The sequence below is a fragment of the Canis lupus genome, chromosome 34 (genome assembly GCF_011100685.1).
Source record: "Canis lupus familiaris isolate Mischka breed German Shepherd chromosome 34, alternate assembly UU_Cfam_GSD_1.0, whole genome shotgun sequence".
In the NCBI taxonomy this organism is placed as follows: domain Eukaryota; kingdom Metazoa; phylum Chordata; class Mammalia; order Carnivora; family Canidae; genus Canis; species Canis lupus.
The window spans coordinates 29,560,695-29,582,468 of record NC_049255.1 but is presented as its reverse complement, the minus strand read 5'-3'; the positions used below and the strand labels follow the sequence as shown (position 1 = coordinate 29,582,468).

Sequence of the window (21,774 nt, the reverse complement as noted above, 5' to 3'; positions counted from 1 at the left end):
TGTTGTGATCTCTCAGTTGTGAGATTGAGCCCCATGTTGGGCTCTGTGTTCAGTGCAGTCTGCTTCAGATTCTCTCTACCTCTCCCTTTCCTTTTTGCTCTCACTCTCTCTCTTTCAAATAAATAAATAAAATCTTTAAAAAATACTAACTGTATTCAAATGTGTAAAGAAGTCTCCCTAAAGGGAGAAGGAAAACAAGATGCCGACCTAAGTAATTTTGGAAATGAGTGAGTACTGTACTGTAGTTGATTAGTATTTCTCATGTGAGTAAAAGTTAAAGATTCCGAAATCACTATACATATGTTTTGGAATTGAGCAACAAAATAAATGGATGGCAGATGGTGGGAGTGCTTTCTCATAATCAAACTGGGGAGTTGTAGATCAGTTAGAGACCAAGGAAAAGAGGCTAGAATGATCCATGTGATTGTGGATTAGAGTTGGAGATACCAGTATATTTAGTATATTATAAATGTAGCTCATAACATACAGGGATATTTATAGGTATACATATATACACTGGCTATATATACACAGGTATTTTCCTTCTCTGTCCCCTAGAAGCAATCGCAGCATCAAAGAGCACACGTAGTGCCCAGATCTTGGTTTCTAATACCATTTTTTCAATAAAAGAAACCAGTGCTCCTTGGAAAGATTACTGATTCCACCTCTGAGTAAGAGGTAGATTCAATGAGTCTGGAGAATCTTGTAGTGAATGAAAGTAAAGTTCTCAAACAAACAGACAAACAGAAAAAAAAAAAAAAAAAAAAAAGAAAAACCAAAACCTAAAACGAAACAAAACAAAACAAAAAGCTAAAAGCAAACAGATGGAGATATCAAGGACTTGAGAGATAAGTGAAGAGGCTCTCAACAGAGCAACAAAATAAAGTAGTACTGGATTATAATTCAAAATCCAAAATAAATTTCCATTAGCTCATATTGATATTAATATTTAAATAAATGAATAAAAGAAAAGAGTTACTATGTCAAATACTTCAAAAAATTATATAGATATTACACTCCCCCAAAAAAAGGAGCATAACTCCCTGCTCTTCAAATGTGGACTGCACATAATGACATCTCTCCAAAGAGTTGAGTATGTACAAGGTGAACGGCAGAGTAAACATACAGTACCAAAGCTGAAAACCGCCACCTTAACCAAGTGATCAAGGTTAACAACAGCAGTAATGAGTGTCATTTGGTAATATAAATTATGTGACAAGAGATGCACTTGGTTTCTGTGGTCTTGTCTAAAACATACCCTCAGGCTAATCACTGAAAAAGCATGAGACAAATGTCAACTGAGAGATATTCCACAAAATACCTGAGTATATATTCCTCAAATACATCAAAACTGCCAAGGTCAGGGTCATCAATAACAAGGAATTTCTGAGAAATTATAAAAGCCAGATCCTAAGAAGATATGATAATGTAACGTCTCCTGGATGAAATGCTGCAACAGAAAAAATTAAAACTAAGGAAGTAAGAATAAAATGTGGATTTTGATTAATCATATCATAATGTATCAATATTGGTTAATTAATTGTTAATATTAAATATTAACATAATATAAAATATTGAGAAATATATCTTACCACAGTATTATGTTAATCATATATGAAAATTGGGTGTGGGGTATGAGGGACCTCTCTGTACTATTCTTACAATTTTCCTGTAAACCTCAAATTATTCTAAAAGAAGAAAAATATTTTAAGGTACACTGGATTGAGATGGAAGTGGAGAAGAATGGCATTGATATTTCCCAGCAACATAAATATTATATCAGATAACCATTAATTGGGCAAAATAATTACAGCTCTTTCCTTTCATAGAGCCCGATATTGGACTTTAACATACACGCATGTCAGTTTCTATTTCAAGGATCAGGGTAATTAAAATATTCATGACACTGGTTACTTGAAACTGAATTAAAACTCATCTCCTTACTACCCACGACAAAACAAACAAACAAACAAACAAAAAACCACAATAATACAGAAAGACCAAAAAAATAAAGTACTTTACGAGCCAGGTGGTATCCTATTAAAGAGCTCTCTGTATTAAATTTTTTTTAATTCTCAATCTGTTCATCTTTTCCTGATAGAATGATGACTATTTTGTGTTTACTTTGGAAGTGATTCTAGAAAGAGAGAAAGGAGCATTGCGGGTATGATATTCCATGAACTTAAAGAAATTACACGGCGGTGATGTGTTCTAAAACATATGTAATAACAAAGAAGTAAGAGCTGAGTTTAGGTAAAGATGAGGGCTTGTCATGTAAGCAAGCGATGAGTGTCCCATGGGTTTTTAGTAGGTTCTAAGTTAAGTAGTAGCTAAATTAATATATGGAATAATATAAAAAACCACAGAGATTTCCTGTTAAAGGTATCATGCAGTTTTCTGTTAATAGTGCTTAAATAAATAAGGAGAGTATATTCATTCTGAGGTGCTAGCAAAAGAACGTAGTAAGTGCTTATTTCTACTTGTAGAAGGAAGAGTCTTTGCGCCTGGTGATATTCTTCTTTCCATCTGTCTGACTAGCCAATTGTTGAACTGGAGAGATTTACTCGGGGAGATCTAATCCCACAATTTATTTTTAAAGCACGGGGAACTAACTTCCCAGCAACTCATACATTTTGCTGCTGAAAATCTTCCCAAAGATGACCTGGTAGGTCAAACAGCAGAGTATCAAGTCGTATATTCTAGCCAGGTAAATTACTTTCTTTCCCTCAGACGAATATCCCTCTTAATCTTCCCATCACTCTGTATTTCTTTTCCCAAAACCTTAATTTATCTTGTTTAGATTATAATTTATATTTGAAAACCATTGTGAGTCAATGGTAATACAGGGCTAGCTAAAGCCGAACCACCATAGGTAGAAGATTTCTCTCCTTATTTTCAGATTTCAGGTTGTATCTTATCTTTATTTCTGCTAAACAAGTTTACGACCTCACATTAATAACTAGTCACTGTGTGCAGGGCTAATTTTGACATGGGTCTTTTTTTTTAGTTCAATAATTAAAGTCATTTAAAGTTTTAATTAGAAAGTACACTTTATGACCAGTAATAGAGAAAGGAAGATGCTGCTTCTAGAGAGATTCTTTTCTACAGCGCTCCTACTGTGTCAGAAAATTACAGTATGTCCATCTTTTAATTTGGCTCAGTAATGATAGATTTCCACTTACACATATAATGTTTTCCCAATTTTTTCAAAAGCCTGATGCTTCAAAGGAAATATGTGATATGCTGCTGTGATAGTGTTTTGCTATAAAATAGTATTAAGTTGGTATAGAGAAGCCCAAGAAATGTTAGAACAGGAGGAGGCCAGGAAACTGTCCACGAGTCTATTGTAGTTAAGATAGAGTCACAATTGTCTGGTGTCAGGGTTTGTCTTTTAACTGCAGTAGTTGGCTAATTGCTTATTGAGATCTGTTTACTCTAGTTTTTCTGAATGGGTAATTTAGTTTTCTATTAACTACTTAGAGAACTGCACAACTTTATTTTTTTTTAAATTGTGTCCTTCCCGAATTTCAAATTCTTAATGCTTCTTTGTAAGATTTTTTTTTATTTTTTTAAAAATATTTTATTTATTTATTCATGAGAGACACGAAAGAAAGAAAGAAAGAAAGAAAGAAAGAAAGAAAGAAAGAAAGAAAGAGAGAGGCAGAGACACAGGCAGAGGGAGAAGCAGGCTCCATGCAGGGAGCCCAACACGGGAGTCAATCCTGGGTCTCTAGGATCAAGCCCTGGGCCGAAGGCAGGTGCTAAACCACTGAGCCACCCAGGGATCCCATCTACTATTTCCACAGTAATCTAAGTCTCCCCCTACCCCCATCTATGCATAACATAGCTCTCAGAGTAATCTATTCAAACTAAAACCCAGATGAAAGCTCTGCTTTTCTCAAAATTGTGTGGTGGTTCCCATTTATTCAGAGTGAAAATTGAAGTCCTCACAACTGGCCCCATGTCATTTAGTTCCCAGGTAGGCCCTCTTTATGCACAGGTATCTCCTACTATTTTCCTTATCCATTCCTCTCACCTCACATGGGTCTTCTCATTCTCTTTGTCAGTTCTCCTGAGAGTTTATTCCCTCTGCCTGCATCATTTTCTCCCCAGATATCTAAATCGCTACCTACACTGCCACCTTCAAGTCTCTGCTCAAATCTCTACCCTCTCTGGGTACCTAGGTGGTGCAGGGGGTTAGGCGGCAGACTCTTGGTTTAGGTTCAGGTCAGGATCTCAGGGTCCTGGAATCCAGCCCCCTCCGTCAGGCTCTGCATTGACCTGGGAATCTGCTTCTCTCCTACTCTCTCTACCCCTCCCCCTGCTCTCTCTCATAAAACAAACACAACAAACAAAAATGCCTTGACCTTATTAAAATGATCCTCATTGTTATTTAACACTCCCGCCACTCCTCATCCATCAGACAGCACTGCTAATTCCTCTTTTTCTTTTTTTTTTTTTTTTTTTTTTAATTCCTCTTTTTCTGCTTCTTTTGCACTTATCTCCTTCTGGTGTATTCTTTTACTTACTTCTTTGCTGTGTTTATCAGCTCTTTGTTTATTATTTGTCACTGTGCCAGTATGTAACTCCACAAAGGAAGGACCCTTGATTTGTTTATCTCAAGGTTTGTCTCTGGTAAACTTATATAGAATTTTATAATTGATTTGTGATGATATTTCCAAAAGCTATATTATAAGTATTTATGCTAATAAGCCAAGTAAATATTCAGTTCCTGGAAAGAAAGAAGGAAGCAAAAAGGAAGGAAGAAATGTGTTCAGTTTGCATTTTTTCAATACTGGTACAAACTCAACCTCATTTTTTATAATTTTGATCTTTATTTCCTTCCTAAGATTTGAGTATTTGTAAAACAATAGTAGGCAAAAAATGATTACCCCCCCAAAAGAATGTCCAAACAGGATAATATCAAGAGACCACATGCAATTAAGCTGTTGTTATGAAATTTTAGGAGGTTATCCATAATTTCCCTTTACCCAAATAATTTGCCCAATTGCTTTCTTTTCCTCATTGCGTTTTAATATTATCACAGTGTACTTAGTAATTTGGTTATAAATGATATGCTTTTTTTTTTTCCAGATAAAATCTCTCTGGGCCAACCTTTATGATAATTAGAACTATGGTGTTAGAGTTTAACCTTTATCAATATTGTACACATCTTCAATATCCTTAGAAAAATGTTTGGTTTTAAGTGACTGCTTTCATACTATTTTATTATTAGCCTTTCATTTTGTCTAAAACATCAAGAATGTCTGAATATGTATTAAATCTATAGGGGAGGTAACAGTTGAAACTAAGACTACATAATTATGCATACATAAACAACTTCATAACATGCACATTTAACGTATAAGGCAATATTGATTTCAAATGGCTTCAAAATTATAAATATTTTCCGATCCAGTCATGGAACTTTATTGACAAATGTGATTGATGGTGTCTTTACCTCTTCCTACTTAATGACTAGATGTATGGGCCATATATGAAATGAGGAATTGTTAACTGCTGGGATTTGTGAGAGAAGGTGGTTAAAAGCATATGTTATGATCAGAACATTAGTATAGATGAAAAACAAAACAGATATTCATAATATCCCCTGCCCGCTTTTTCTCATTTAACAAGTTACAAAGAAATATAAGAAACAGATGGAGTAAATGTATTAACAACCACTGAACCAAAACTTTCTTTTCTCACTTGCAACAGGCTGTTCGTATTTCTTTTACATAAGATCCTATTTTTAATCTAATTGTGTTTTTTAATAAAATTCTTATGTTTGTTAATATAATTAACATAATCACTTTACAATAAACGTGATCACTCATTTATTCTTAGAATATTTACAAGTAGTATTTCTTTTTTAAAAAATTCAAATATCTTATTCTTTATACATAATATCAACATGCCCTCTAGAAAAAAATATTAATTTATAATTCTGCCATTAGTATATCAGATGGCTTGAATCCTTAAATATGGACATTGAGTATTTTTAAATACTTTCTAAAGATAAAAATACCACACTTACTCTGCATTTCTATCTCTGTTAGTAAATGTGACCATCTTTTCATATATTTAATACAAATTTGTATTTATTTTGTCTCACAGCACCTTTCAATTTTTATCATGTGAGTAATCCGACTTTAGTGACATCATCAGTAAGTCATATGAAATACGTGTGGGGGGACAGCCAGGAACCCTTGAAAAAACTACAGGTTTTATCTGTAAAAAACTACATATATAGAACATTTCTAGGACCTCAGAATATTCTTTTTTAATATCTCCTCATGAATACATCCCTGAGGTTACCACTATTCTGATTTCTCTCACCATTAACTATTTTAACTCAATCTTGAATGTGGTAAAATGAGACTATACCTTTTACTACATATTAATTTGCATATGACTTCTTTTGTTCAACACAATGTTTCTTTTACTTGCTTTCCAGTTGTGGAAGTTTCTATTTTCATATCCTCAAGTTTAGAGATTCTTAGCCATGTCTAGTCAACTAAGGAGTCCATCAAAGGCATTTATTTCTAGGTTAGAGTTTTTTGTTTTTTTTAATCTTTAGCATTTCTTTTTTATTCCTTTTTAGAATTTCCATTTCTCTGCTTACATTTTCTATCTGTACTTGCATGTTAGTTGATTTAAATTCATGATCTGATAATTCTAACATCTCTGCCATATCTGAGTCTGGTTCGATGCTTGGCTACGTCTCTTTAAGCTGTGTTTTACTTTTTATTTTGCCTTCTAATATCCTGTTGAAACATAGATATGATACAGGTTAAAGGGAACTGTAGTAAATAGGCCTTTAATAATATAATGGTAGGGTTCAGGGGGAGGGAATTGTTCTAAGGGGCTATGATTAGGTCTCAGTCTTGATGAACCTGTCCTGAGACTGTGAACTTCGCTGGCACTTCTCAGCCTTCCTTCCCCCCACCCCGCCCCCTTCTCATTTTCTTCATCCCTTTAGGTGGGACAAGATGGTAGAGGATAGCCTGGAGTTGGCTATTTCCCTTCGCCCTGGCTGATTATGCTCTAATAAAACCTTAATAGAGTAGGCTGTGATAAAATAGTTTTGCCTGGAGGGTAGGCCTTTTTAAGAATGGAATGCTCAAGCATATTTCATATTGGCTACTTTTCCCCAATCCTGGACAAAAGCTGGAGGCTTTTTTCCTTAATCTTCTCTGTGAAAACCCAGGACGGGTCCTGGAGATAAAACCCACAAAAGTGTGACAGCTCCTCTCTGGATCCCACTAGAGTTTTGAACTCTCAGACTTGACTGCTGAGCTCCTAGCAAGTCTCAATTATAGCTCAGGTTTTCCTGCTTTGATGCTGATTCCTGTGGTGGTTTCTGCATGGAGATATGCCCTATGATTCTTTGCATCTGCCTGTCTCTCTCCAGATCAGGGAGCAGTGTTTTGCTCTGTGACCTTAACTTCTCCAACAGATAGAAGAAGAGTTGTTGATTTTTCAGTTTGATTTTTTAGTTTAGCTCTATACTTGTCATGAAGACAGAGTGATGACTTCTAGGCCCCTGACATGACCATGCAAGAAACTGGAAAGCATCTGCAATACATTGTGGATCATCATAAAGAGCCCTGAGCAGTCCAAAAGACACATGGTTGCTACAACAATTCTAAAGCTCTAGTGTGGTAAAAGTTGGCCTTAAGCACGGTGCCACCAACAGCCAAAGATCGTTCTGTTGGCTCTAGTTTATGCTTGCAGTGTACATTCAGCTAAGTAAAAAGCTGAAAAGATACATTTTAACTGCACTTCAGTGCCTTCAACTAAAAAACATCAGAATAGTAATTGATCTGAAGATATTACTTATAGCTCCAAATAATCCACCATTTTCTAAATCTATTAAATACTTGAGTGGCTAGATTGAGTGGCTAGACCTATATGGAAGGGAAGGAATTATTTTACTGAAACGGCAATAGACACATATGTCTTTTGCATCAGCTTTCTGGCAATTTTATGCCAATCACCTGCTTTTCTTTGAAACACAGCCGAGATTTTCAGAGGTGGCTTCCTGTGATTCTGGTCTTTCATGATTTCCTGAAGGATCAGTTTCTCTTTGACACATTCTAATGGTGTTGTAAGCAACTAATTTGTGATACTGAATCATTTCCTGCTGAAATATGTGATTTATACGTATGTGATGAAGCAGTAACTGATACTCTTTTAGCATGCTACAGAACAGGAGATGCCCACAGAAATGCTAATCTGAGCAGTATGAAAGATCCAATCATCGTGCAGTTATCACATACTGAGGGAAGAAAATTCTGAAAGCCACTTTCTCTCTTTTCCATTTTGCATTCCAGAACCTAATAAATCAGAGAGCTGAAAGACTAACAACATGACAAGAAAAGGTTGAGAGTGAGAAATTGAGAGAAAAAGATTTTTCAAAGGCCAAGGAGAGAGGAGGACACACGGCGTCCAGGAGACTGCAGAACAGGAGTGAACAGCCACTTAGAGATCACTGGGGTGGGGAATTGAGTCCTTGTCATCATAAGATTTTGAGGGAAGAAAATGTTGTTGAATAAGAAAGAAGACACATGTTCAAACCGTTCAACTTTCCTCTGCTGAATAGGCGAGAAAACCCAAATTAAAGCATTTTTATTTTTTATTTTTATTTTTTTTTAAATTTCATTCTTTTTTTTTAAGATTTTATTTATTTATTCATGAGAGACACAGAGAGAGACACAGAGACATAGGCAGAGGGAGAAGTAGGCTCCTCTAGGGGAGCCTGATATGGGACTCGATCCTGGGACTCCGGGATCATGCCCTGAGCTGAAGACAGATGCTCAACCTCTGAGCCACCCAGGCATCCCCAAATTAAAGCTTTAGTAATATGTTTAATAAATTCTTTTCTCAACAGTGGTGCTCTAGATACATAGGTAACTCTTCCTAAATAGGGCATTAGTTCAAGATTTGGTTAGTTGTTAGAGTTAATAATCCCTTAGTGTAGTTTAACCTTCTAGAGTTCTGAATGGAGTTTTAGGGGGATGCATACTTGCCTTGCATCATTTACTTCTCACTGAAACATGTTAACTTCCAGTCCTCTTATTTATAGAAACAATATTAGTCTGCAATTGACAATAAAACTGAAAAAAATGTGTGTAAAGTTTATTTGTGAACTTTAAAGCATCCTATGATGTTTTGCTACCTATGAATTCTTTATGGGCAAGCCTGCTTTAGTGTCCATAGCATTTTTTATATATACATACAGTGAGTGCTGTTAAAGATGTGATAAATAAATAAATAAATAAATAAATAAATAAATAAATAAATAAAAATGCCTGCTCTAAACACAACTCTCTTGTGAAAAAGCCTGTGAAGGCAGATCTACACATGCTCTTCACACTTCCAGAGTTTTAGGCTGAAAACATGTTTCTTCTAACACCATAGATAATACTCATTTCTTCATGATTCATAGAAATTTTTCAAATTAAAAACCATGATATTTCAGTACTCCTTGCGCCTTAATGATCATTAAAAGAACAGCACAGAAATATATGATATGACAGGTGCTACATTTCAAATAGCGTGGCTTGAGATGAATTTTTGAGATCAGAAAATATAGTCTTCTGGTGGATTTTATGTTGGTTAATCTAGAGCAATTTATCCATATAACTATGTCTACTTCCATACATAAATATATGCAAAGACTCATGTATTTAATATATTTGTTCTTAAGAGTACATCCACTCTTATGTTCAAATACATTTTATGCAAAAGAAGGAATTGTTCTGTACTATATATTCAATCACTTCAAGACTTTTTATAGATAAAAGCTGCACAACCTTTAAAGAAAACAAACTTGCAGACTTAATTTTTCACAGTGATAGGGCATGAAAATAAACCTAATGAAGATAATGGAAATGATTATAATAATACATGAGCATGAAGAAAATAAACATCTAATGCCAGCTACTTTAAATTGAAATATAATTGTCAGGCAATGACACATGGACACAATCCTAAATATTTCATGCTTATCAACAAAGATACAAATACCTCATCCAATACATATCCCCAACACATTTAAAAGAGCCATTGTGAAACTGCATCATGCTGAAGCTCAGGAAAAGAGTGATTTTGTAGCAAATAATACATTATGGCTCTTTTTGAGCTCCCATCATACATTGCATTATGACATTTTACACAAGTTCTTTTAAATATGTGGCTGGAGACTCAAAAGAATTCCAGAGCTGCTGGTTCCCCTGAGCTTTGAAAGTCTAGGGAAAGGTGCCTCTGGAGGTTTTAGGTAAACACAACTAAAACAAATAAGGCAAAAGAAATTCTCATGATACAAGTACATATTCTCAAATGGGGGCATTTACTTGTTCAGGTTCGAGGAAATATTATTAAGCATCTATCCTGAACAAGGCACAGTCGTAGCCACTGGAGCAAGGCAAGAATGTTTTTATTAATAGAAAGTATTATTCTCTACATTCAAAAAAGTATATCTTGCTCTCTAAAATGGGATTAAAGTCGGGTAAATATTATATAGTAACACAAGAAAGAGATTAACAACCCAATAAAATAATACAGGTAACCATTATGATCACCAAAAAAATAATTATTTAAATTCTTATAAGAGTTAGGTAAGACGATACAGATGTGGGATTTGGCCTGACTGCTGAAGAATACTGAAATAATTCTAAAAAAGCAGAAGAGTAAAAGTAAAAATTGTAGTTACCCAGTAAAATTGAGATAGTTCATCAAATAATTCTCCTTTACAAATGTTTTCTCATGAAAGTAATTCAATATTGTGAAAAAAGTACTTTATCATGCTAAAGTATAATGTATCTTCCACTCACTCAATTCTTCATTATTTCTTCAACAAGAAGATCCAAAACATGAGGTGTTGGTTCATTATGAGTATACAAACACTCAACAATGAGGATGAGAGGGGCACCTGGGTGGCTTAGTTGGTTAAGCATCTACCTTCACCATCTGCCTTCAACTCAGGTCCTGATCCTAGGGTCCTGGGATTGAGCCCCATGTCCTCTGGCTCCTTACTCAGCCAGCAGCCTGCTTCTCCTTCCCTGCTCATGCTCTCTCTTACTATCTCTACCTCTCTCTCTCTCTCAAATAAATAAATAAAATCTAAAAAAAAAAAAAAAAAAGAATGAAGATGAGAATCTGTGATATTTATTTTCTTTTCTTCAACATAGAGATTCATATATCTTTGAATCACTCTGTGCATATTAATTTGGAAGTATTTCTCTATTGCCATACTTCACAGAAAAAAACTCATCCAAATAATTTTCACATATTTTTTAGTATATTCATCAGTATTAGAGCTATTTTACAGGTATTTCATAGCTTTTGCTTCACCTAATTTCTTGAGATTCACTATAACACAAACTCACTTGGATATTTTACTGTAAATTTTATTTTATTCAAATATAAATATTTACATAATATAAGGATCCTGGGTCTTTTTCTCATACCTTTTCCCATATATATTTCTATATATAAATCTTATGTACATAAATATATAATTCTTTGAATATATTGCTTTGGAAAATAATTTTTTAAAGCTCTCTTTAAAATGACACATAAGATAGGTATCAAAATTAGCATGGATTGAGTATTTCCAGTACATAGACATATGTATTATATATAAATACAGACTTTATTAACAGTTTTCTCTGAGACTACTTTGAAAAATAAATCTTGCCTACACTCAGTTATTTGCAGTAAAGTATAACTGATTCTTAGAGTAGACATGTAAGACCTGTTTTGAAGTAGAGAAGGTGCAGTTAAACTGATGACTGATGAAACCACTTGTTCAGGGTTGCACAAGTAAGTAAAGGCTGCTGAAGTGAAAATTTAGGTTGGTTTGCTTCAAACATCTGGGCTTTCCATCACATAATGCTTTGCTAAAACTCACATCTTAGTCCAATGCAGTAACAAAATACCGTAGACAGTATTTTGTTGGCTTATATAGCAGACATTTATTTCTCACAGTTCAGGAAGATCAAAAGATATCTGATTACTGGTGAGGGACTGCAGATGACCTCCATCTCTCTGGGTCCTCACTTGATGGAGAGAGAGCACTCTGGCCTCTCCTTCTCTTCTTCTGAGGGTACTAATCCCATAATGGAGCCCTAACCTCATTACCTCAACTGCCTCCTCACTTCCCAAAGATCCATCTCCAAATACCATACCATCATGTGTTGGTGGTTAGGCCTTCATATATGAGTTTCAGGAGAACATAACATTCAGTCCACAAGAACTAATTTGCTTCATTTGTAAACAGCAAACCTTAAAGTTTGTCTTGCTTAAATTATATGGCTGTGGCAAAGTCAAATTACACATATTCATACACATACACACATACACATATCCACGGAAAGCTGCTATAATTTATACACTGGTATACTATGAAAAGATGTATTTTATTTTTATAAAGCTGTTATAAAGCATTTTAGAATATAATTTTAAACACAATAGATTGTTTTAGGAGTGTGTTTTGAAAACATATCTGCTGTGTTGAGCTATAAAATACACAGATAAGAAATTTAAGTGGAAATCTGTATAATTTGTCAGTTGTTATAGACACCTGGAATTGTCTATCCAGTACCACTTCCCTTAGTACAGCCAACCCACCTCCCCCCATTCAAATATAATGCTGGGGCAGCCCTGGTGGCTCGGCAGTTTAGCACCACCTTTGGCCCAGGGCGTGATCCTGGAGACCTGGGATGGAGTCCCACTTCAGGCTCCCTGCATGGAGCCTGCTTCTCCTTCTGCCTGTGTTCTGCCTCTCTCTCTCTTTCTGTGTTTCTCATGAATAAATAAAATCTTTAAACAAAAACAAATATTAATGCTGGATCCATTATATAACTACAATATGATTTTTACCTTCTGGTTCAACTTATTATGCCTCTAGGTTGTCCAACTCAAGCTAGGGAACTCCCAGAATTGTATTCCTCTAGATTGTGGACATAATGATATTGTTCAAAGAAAATTTTCTGAGAAATACTTTAGGAAGTCAGATTGACTCAACTAGGAACTAGTTTTGCTGTCATGGAAGAGTCAAACATCCAATAAAACACATGGTACTCAAAATTACCCAACAATTCATGACCAATAGTATATGTAATGATTCATGGATAAGTGAATAAGATTCCCCCCTTTTCTCTTGTCAGGTAAGGGTTACACTTTGGATATCTTGGCTTCTCTTTTGTTTGTTTATTTTTTTTAAAGATTTGATTTATTTATTTGAGAGAGAATGAAGTGGGGAGGGACTGAGGGCAGAGGGAGCAGAAGAAGCAGACTCCCTACTGATCAGGGAGCCCAATGTGGGCTGAGCTGAAGGCGAACCATTAATTGACTGAACTTAATTTAAAAAATTAAGTATGTTTCAGAGCTTTATTGAGAAAGTATAATTGACATATAAATAAAGTGCACACAAAACACAAAATTTGACAAGTTTTGATAAATGTATATATTTGTGAGACAGATGATCCATACCCCTTTGTAATCCAACTCTTATCGCCACATTCTAGCCACCACTTACTATCGTACACATCTAAAAACTAGTTAGTGATGTTTCTGTCACTATAAATTAGTTTGCATTTGTTAATATTTCATATATCTAGAGTCATCCTTTTTATCTGGCTTCTTTTATTCAGCATAATTATTTTGAGAACTACCCACATTATTTCATGTATAAATAGTTCATTCCTACTTATTGCTGAGTATGTGTACACTACAATTTGTTCATCTATTAACCAGTTTGTTTTTCTTTCCAATTTGGGGAATCTCACAAGTTAAACTTCTGGGAAAATTTGTTTTCAAGTAATCTCTACACCCAAAGTGAGGCTCTAACTCAAAACCCAAGATGAAAAACCATGGGTGAATTTGTTTTAAAATTGTTGTATGAGTATATGCTGTGCTAGGCAGAACAGTGCTCCCACAAGACATCCATGTCCTAATTCCTGAGATCTGGAATATGTTACCTTACTTGGCAATGGGAAGTGACGACTGCAGATGCGATTAAGGTAGCTAATAAACCTATCTACCTTGACATGGGGAGATTATAGAGAGTTATCTGACAAGTTCCAATCTAATTATATGCATCCTTATAAGTAGAAACAGAAAAAAGAATCAGACAGATGTGATATGAAAACGACTTGACTGCTATTGCCTGATTTGAAGATCAAAGAAGGAGACTAAAAGTCAAAGAATGTGAAAAGAATTTAGAAGCTATAAAGACAAGGAAACAGATTCTCTCTGAAGCTTCCAGAAAGACAGATAGTCTTACCAACGCTCTATTTTTTGTGTCCAGTGTTGAATTTCTGAATTAAGAACTTTAAGATAATGCATTCATACTGTTTTTTTTTTTATTTTTTACTTTTTATTTCAATCTCAGCTAGTTAGCACACAGTGTTATATACTAGGTTTCAGGTGTATGATATACTGAGTCAACAGTTCCACACATTACCCAGTGCTCATCATGACAAGTGCACTCCTTAATTCCCATCACATATTTCACCCATCCTCCTAGCCCTCCTCCCCTCTGATTACTTAATTTTTTAATAGCAATAGAAAAACCAATACAGGGGCACCTAAGTGGCTCTGCTGGTTGAGCATCCTAATCTTGATTTTGGCTCAGGTCATAATTTCAGGTGGTGAGATTGAGCTCCAAGTTAGGGTCAATCCTGAGTGGGGTGTCTGCTTGAGCTTTTCTCTCTCTCCCTCTCCCTCTGACTGTGCCCCTATCCCTGCTCTCTCTTTCATAAAATAAATCAATTAATCTTTTTTTAAAAAAGGAAAACCAATACAAACGACTTCATTTATCTTGCATAAATATCTAGGTGTGGAATGTCTGAACTATATAGTAGATATATGGTTAAATTTCTTTCTTTTTTTTTTAAGATTGTATTTATTTATTCACGAGAGTGTGTACACAGAGAGAAAGAGAGGCAGAGACACAGGCAGAGGGAGTGAGCAGGCTCCTTGCAGGGAGCCCAATGTGGCACTCAATTCCAGGTCTCCCGGGTCACGCCCTGGGCTGCACTAAACCGCTGAGCCACCCAGGCTGCCTTATGGTTAAATTTCTAAGAAACTGCCAAAATGTTAAAAAAAGTGGTAGTACCATTTTACATTTCCATCAAAAATTAATGAGAGTTTCAGTTGCTCTACATTCTCATCAACAATTGAAATGGTTAGTCTTTTAAATTTTAAACATTCTAATAGGTGGAGAGTAGTCTCTCATTTTGTCTTTAATTTACTTTTGCCAAACAACTGATACTGAGCATTGATAAATGTGCTACATTTCTATCCATATGACTTCTTTTTAAAAATGTCTGTTCAAATCTTTGCCTATGTATTTACTAGATTGTTTCCTTACTGTTAACTTTTGAGAATTCTTATATATTCTGGATATTAATCCTTTTATCAGATACATGATTTGTGAATATGTTCTTCCAGTATGTGCTTATATTTCATTCTCTTAAGCATGTTTTACAGAGAATAAAAGTTTTAAATTTTGACAAAGTCCAATTTATCCACTTCTTCTTTCATGAATCATGCTTTTTATGGTGTATCTATTAAAAAGGTTTGCCTAAAAAGAAAAAAAAAGGCTTTGCCTACTCCAACATCTCAATGATTTTTCTCCTATGTTCCTATTAAAGTTTCATTGTTTTTGGTTTAACACATAAGCTTATGATTAATTTTATATATGATATGAGGTATAGGTTAAAGTTAACATCTTCCTTACATATAATTATCCATTACTTTAAAAACCACTTATTGAAAGGTTGTCCTTTTTCCAATGAAATGCATTTGTATCTCTGTCAAAAAAAAGTTGCACATTCACTGATACATTGGAGTTTATTCTGTTCTATTGAAATATTTGTCATTTTTATGCTAATAACATACTGTCTGAATTACATTAATGAGTATCTCCAAATTAAATCCTGATATTTTGTAACTTTCAGCTCTCTTCCATCTTTGTGTACCTTTAATATGTTGCTGACTATTCTAGAATATGTTTGAATATGAAATCTATGGATTTCAGAAACAGCTTGCATTAGCCACCTCCCCCCCCAAAAAGGCTTGTTTATTATTGATTGCAATTGTGTTGAATCTATAGATCAATTAGGGGAGAATTGGCATTTAAAAGATATTAAGTCTTCTAACTCATGAACATCTATCTATTTATTTAGATTTTTTTTTAATTTCTCTCAGAAATCTTTTTCTTTTTTAGTGTATATTATGGTACATTTCAGTCAGATTTATTACTAATTATTTCATTCATTCTGATGCTGTTATATTTGATATTTTTTATTTAAGAAAAAATGTCTGAGGGCAGTATATAGAAATACAATGGAGTTTTTGTAGTTCTTATTCCATGCAGTCATGCTAAATTCATTAACCATAAATTTTAAAAAATTTTTTTAATTCGTATTTTTATTTCAATGTTTTATAAATTTATAATTTATAAATTTATAAATTCTCTGTATATTATCATACTACTAGTGAATACAAATATTTGTATTCCTTCGTTTTTGCTGGATTCCTTTATTTACTTCCCTTGCTTTTTATTGGCTAGAACTGTCCAGTACAATGTTGAATAAAAAGGATAAGAATGGACATTCTTGCCTATTCTAGCTTTGGAGGGAAAAGCATTCAATCTTTCACCATTAGGTATGATGTTAGACATATATTTTTCACTGATGGTCCTTATCCAGTTGAGGGAGGTCCTTTCTACTCCTGGTTCACTGAGAGGTTATTATTATTATTTTTCTAGGCATGGATATTGGATTTTGCCCAAAGATTCTTCTGCAGGTATGGACATAGTATATATTTTTTCTAATTATTAGCATGGTTAATTACAGTGTTTTAATACAATTTAATATAAAATAAAATGTTATTTTAATATAATTTTAGATTTAGAATAATTTATATATCCCACAATCAATTTATTCTGCATTATTAGCAACTTAAATTGCTATGGTACATTTGTTACAATTAATGAATCAATATGGACATTTTGTTATTAACTGAAGTTCATACTTTAAATTTTTTTTTCTTCATTTTTAACCTAATGTCTTTTTCTGTTCATGGATCCCATCCAGGATACCATATTATATTTATCTGTCATGTCTCCATAGGCTCCTGTTGGCTGTAACAATTTTTTAGACTTTCCTTATTTTTTAGACCTTGACAATTTTGAAGAGTACTGGTCAGGGATATTATAGAATGTCCATCAACTGGGATTTGTCTGATGTTTTTCTCACTATTAGACTGGGTATATGGATTTTGGAAAACCACAGAAATAAAGTGCCATTTTTATCACATCATATCAAAGGTACATACTATCAACAAGATTTATCACTGTGGATATTGACCTTGATTCCACAGATGAGGTAATGTTTGTTAGGTTTCTCTACCAGAAAGTTACTCTTTTTCACCCTTTCCATGCTGTAATCTTTGGAAGGAAGTGACTGCAGATCCTACCTTTGAGGAGTGGAAAGTTACATTCTACCTTTTTGGGAGTAATGTATCTAAATAAATTGTTCAGAATTCTGAATAGGAGATTTTTCTACCCTCTAAATAAATATAAAAAATAAATACATATTTGTTTAGTTAATAATTTATTCTTTTATGTAAGACTCAAATATTTATTTTCTCCTTTGGGTGATAATCCAATTACTACTTTATTTATTTTGTTGCCCAAATTGTTCAGCTTTGACTGTTAGAAGCTGTTTCAATTGGTTTCTTTGTCCCTTTGACATATTCAAATTATTGGAGTGTTCTTTAACTAATCCCTTTCTTACTTTATGGCTCTGTAAGATAAAGCAGGCACCTACTGCCTTAATCCTAAAAGTGGCCACTTCTCCAAGAAGCCCTAATTCCTGTTATTGGAGATAAATATCAGAAACCAAGATGTGGGCGCCAGTTGTACACATTACTACTAGAGTGTCATTACTTCTTGGTCTTCTCAGCTGACAGATCAAGGATATCTCTCTGTGTACACTAACCCATGTGTACACAGATCTCTACATTTTTTTCAATACATTTGCATTTATGGTAGGTTAAACATGCCTTCGTTGCTGATGTCTCCAACTCTAATCCTCCCCACATAGATCATTCTGCCTCCTTCCTTTCAAATCTGTAACCAGTCCCTTCAGTATGGAATCTGGCTCCCACTTGCCACCATCCATTATTTGATTTTAGTGTACAGGTATAGCAGCTTTAGAATTGTTAGCCTAGGAATAGGAAACAATTAAACAACTTTATCAACCAAAGTACAGTTCATTTTACTTTTAATCTTCTAGACTGCATTCATTTCCAAAGTTACTTTGGTCATAGTGTTTATATCAATCCTTTTCTTGAGGAGATTTCACACATTTGTAATACAATTAGTTTCTTTTGTTATGGTTTTCATTGTGTGCCGGGATCTCTTTACTTTCTAAATGCTTTAGATAATTTGCATATATTAAAGTTTGTTTGTTTATTTATTTATTTATTTATTTATTTATTTATTTATTTATTTATTTTTGCTGTAAAGATCTATGAAGATATCCAAATGAATAGTGCCATGCAACCACTATCAGAGTATCATACCGAATTAGAATGCTTTCACATCCCTGTCACCATTCAACCCTCCCCTATCAATAAACCCCTGTCAAACACTGATATGTTTACTATCTCTACATTTTTGCTTTTCCCAGAATATCATGTAATTCAAATCACAGAGTATATGGCATTTTCAGAATGGATTCTTTTATTTTTTTTAAGATTTTTAAAAAATTTATTTATGAGAAATACAGAGAGAGAGAGAGAGGCAGAGACACAGGCAGAGGGAGAAGCAAGTGCCAGGCTGTAAGCAGTTTTGAGTTGGGCTTGTTTGTTTGTTTTTTGAAGTCCTGTATATGTATGTAGTAGTTTGGGTGTGTATATATAGTAGCATTTCAAAATGGATGTACTGGTTTAACCTCCTATCTTTGGAAAACAGATGGCTCTCCATCTTGTTACACGTATGTTAGAGAAGTAGCGAGCTGCTCTGCTATATGCCTTAAGCCAATATTTACTCAATAGGTCATTATTTTTTCAATGGCCGTGGAATAAACCACTTTTACAAAAATAAAAATAAACAAAAAAAGTGAGGTGTTTTGGTATAATACCTTTTCAGGTGTGTGTATACATGGATGCATGATGGGGGGTGGGGGGCGCATCTCAGGGTCTTCTGTGACCTCACAGAACTGTCAAACTGTACAGTTTTCCAATTTGCCATATAAATGATGGGTTTGCATTTTAGTTGCAACTAAATGTTAGTTCCAAAGTATTTATCCATTTTAATGTGTTCCTTTAACTATTGCAAGGTAAGATGTGAATTTTAAAGTTGGGGTTGGGGGCTTAGGCACGATGGCACATCCACAGTCATATCACTAGGACACTGTAAAGGGACAGGCCTGAAATCACAGCCCCCACCACCATATATTACAGTCTACAGGACAGGGTGTGCTAGGAGAAGTAAGGCTCACTGTGACCAGTGAGAAGCCTTTGTGAGAAGATTACCTGAGATGTTCCCCATCAGGTAAGCACACCCCTGATCCTGTACTCTTTGTCGATTCAGAGTACGTGGGAAATGGTCAGGTGGGGGTTTTTCTCTTCCATAGCTGTGAGCAACATCTGAATCTCCTTGTCAAAAACAGATTTGTCCAGCCCAAGCTGCTGCAGGGCACAGTCCAGGTGGTTCAGGGCTTCGCACAGCACCACCTCCCCATCACGGTCCAAGCTAATCCAGTGCAAATTCAAGGTCTTCAGTGATGTGCAGACAGTGAGAGCCGAGGCCAGCGCCTCACAACAGGCAGTGGTGAGCTGCCACATATCCAGCCCAAGATGCTCTACTTTACAGTCTGGATGCTTCAGAGCTTCACATAACTGCTTGACACCAGCATCTTGAATGTCATTGCTCCCTAGTTTCAGGATCTTTAGTTTTTCATTGCAAACAAGAACAGCAGAGAGGTTCTTACAACAAAGAGAAGTGAGGCAACAATCTGCCAACCACAACTGCTCGATGTGGCAATTCGGGTGCTTCAGTGCCTCACAAAGAGATGCCACTCCATCATCTTCCAGGAAATTTGACTCCAGATCGAGAAGGGACAGGGATTTGCTGCACAAAAGGGCTTGGGAGATGTAGTTACAGGCCACAGAGGTGATGCAGCAGCACATCAGCAGCACACAGTCTGGGTGCTTCAGGGCGTCACACAGCACCAGCAGCATGCCTTCGTTCCTCAGGGGGGTTTCTTCCAGAGAGAGCAGCTTCAGCTTCTTGTTGCAGACAAGGACAGAGGCAATTTCTTCACAAGCTTCTGCTGTGATGTCACACATTCCCAACATCAGCTCTTCTATGCTGCATGCCCGGTGCTTCAGCATCTCCCACAGCTGTCTGACATCCGCATGGGAGAGGCTAGAGCCCTGTAGGTTCAGGTGGTGTTTTAGATGAGGGGTATGAGGAATGGCCTTATGCAAGGCTGGGCTACTTCCAAAGTCAGAAGCAAAATTATACACTTAGTAATGAACACTGATGAGGTTGCAGCCGGCCAGGTGGGTCAGCAGCCCGTCCAGGCTCCCCCGTCTACCTTGACCTGGCCTCTCTGCCCAGCGGGAGCAGTGCCCAGCTAGTGGATGAGGAATCCTTCCCGCGGGTGCGTGCACTCTGCTATGTCATCAGTGGCCAGGACCAGCGCAAGGAAGAGGGCATGCGGGCCATCCTGGGTGCACTGCTGGCGGGCAAGCACAGGTGACCCTGATCCCCAGCTTTGATTCAGGGGTAATGCCCGAGGGGTACGAGGAGATGCACGCTGGGCACCAGGCGCTGGGCATCACCCTGCTGGGCAGCAATAGCACCGTCTCCATGCAGGGCGAGGCCTTCCCCGCCTGCAAGGTGGAGTTCTAGCTCCGTCCCAGACAGCCACCCCCTCAGCCCGGAATCTGCTACTGTCCCGAGATTCCCCTGCATCAGAAATAAACCAGGTACTCAAACAAACAAACAAACAAAAAAAAAAAGTGAGAGAGAGAGAGAGCTCCCTGCAGGAGCCCGACGTGGGACTCGATTCCAGGTCTCCAGGATCACGCCCCAGACTGAAGGTGACGCTAAACCGCTGGGCCACCTGAGATGCCCTGGATTCTTTTAAATAGCCTTATGCATTTAGGATTCATCCATGTTTTTGCAGGGCTCACTAGTTTGTTCCCTCTTGCTGTGTAGTATTATATTTTAAGAATTTATTACAGTTTGTTTAAGCATTACTCCATTGAGGGGCATCTTCCAATTCATGGTGATTGAGAACAGAGCTATTATAAGCATTCATGTGAATATTTTTGCTTGGGTATGTTTTCAAACCATCTGGGCTTGTACATAGAAATGTGATTTCTTGGTCATATGGAATCTGCCCACATGGCTTGACCATGTTGCATTCCTACTAGTACTGACTTAGAGTTCTTGTTGTTTGGACTTTGATGGAGTTCTAAATGTTAGCCAAACTTTCATTCTTGGAATAAAGTCCACTTCGTCATGAAGTATGATTCCTTTTATACAATTTTGCATTTTATTTACTAAAATAACTTTAGAAAATCGTGTACCTATATTCATGAAGGATTTTAGATTCTAGCTTTCTTTTCTTTTAATCTCTTTGTCCGAATTTGATTTTAGAATAATGATTCATAAAATGTCCTCACAGGATGAGTTGAGAAGCATATTATCACCTTTAATTTTCTAGAAAAAATATCTAG

The 21,774-nt window shown here is 35.8% G+C and overlaps 1 long non-coding RNA gene across 11 annotated transcripts in view; it reads left to right on the top strand.

Moving 5' to 3' along the window:
• The window catches only part of LOC119867452, a 74,797-nt gene that overhangs the window by 26,576 nt on the left and 26,447 nt on the right, over positions 1-21,774 (top strand). For 9 of the 11 annotated variants that reach the window (XR_005383569.1, XR_005383570.1, XR_005383577.1 and 6 more), the window contains one exon: positions 16,784-16,821. This is a non-coding gene — a long non-coding RNA (uncharacterized LOC119867452). Of the gene's footprint in view, positions 1-8,336; positions 8,648-16,783; positions 16,822-19,694; positions 20,998-21,774 lie in introns of those variants that run through there. The other 2 variants (XR_005383571.1, XR_005383579.1) reach the window with 2 other exon arrangements.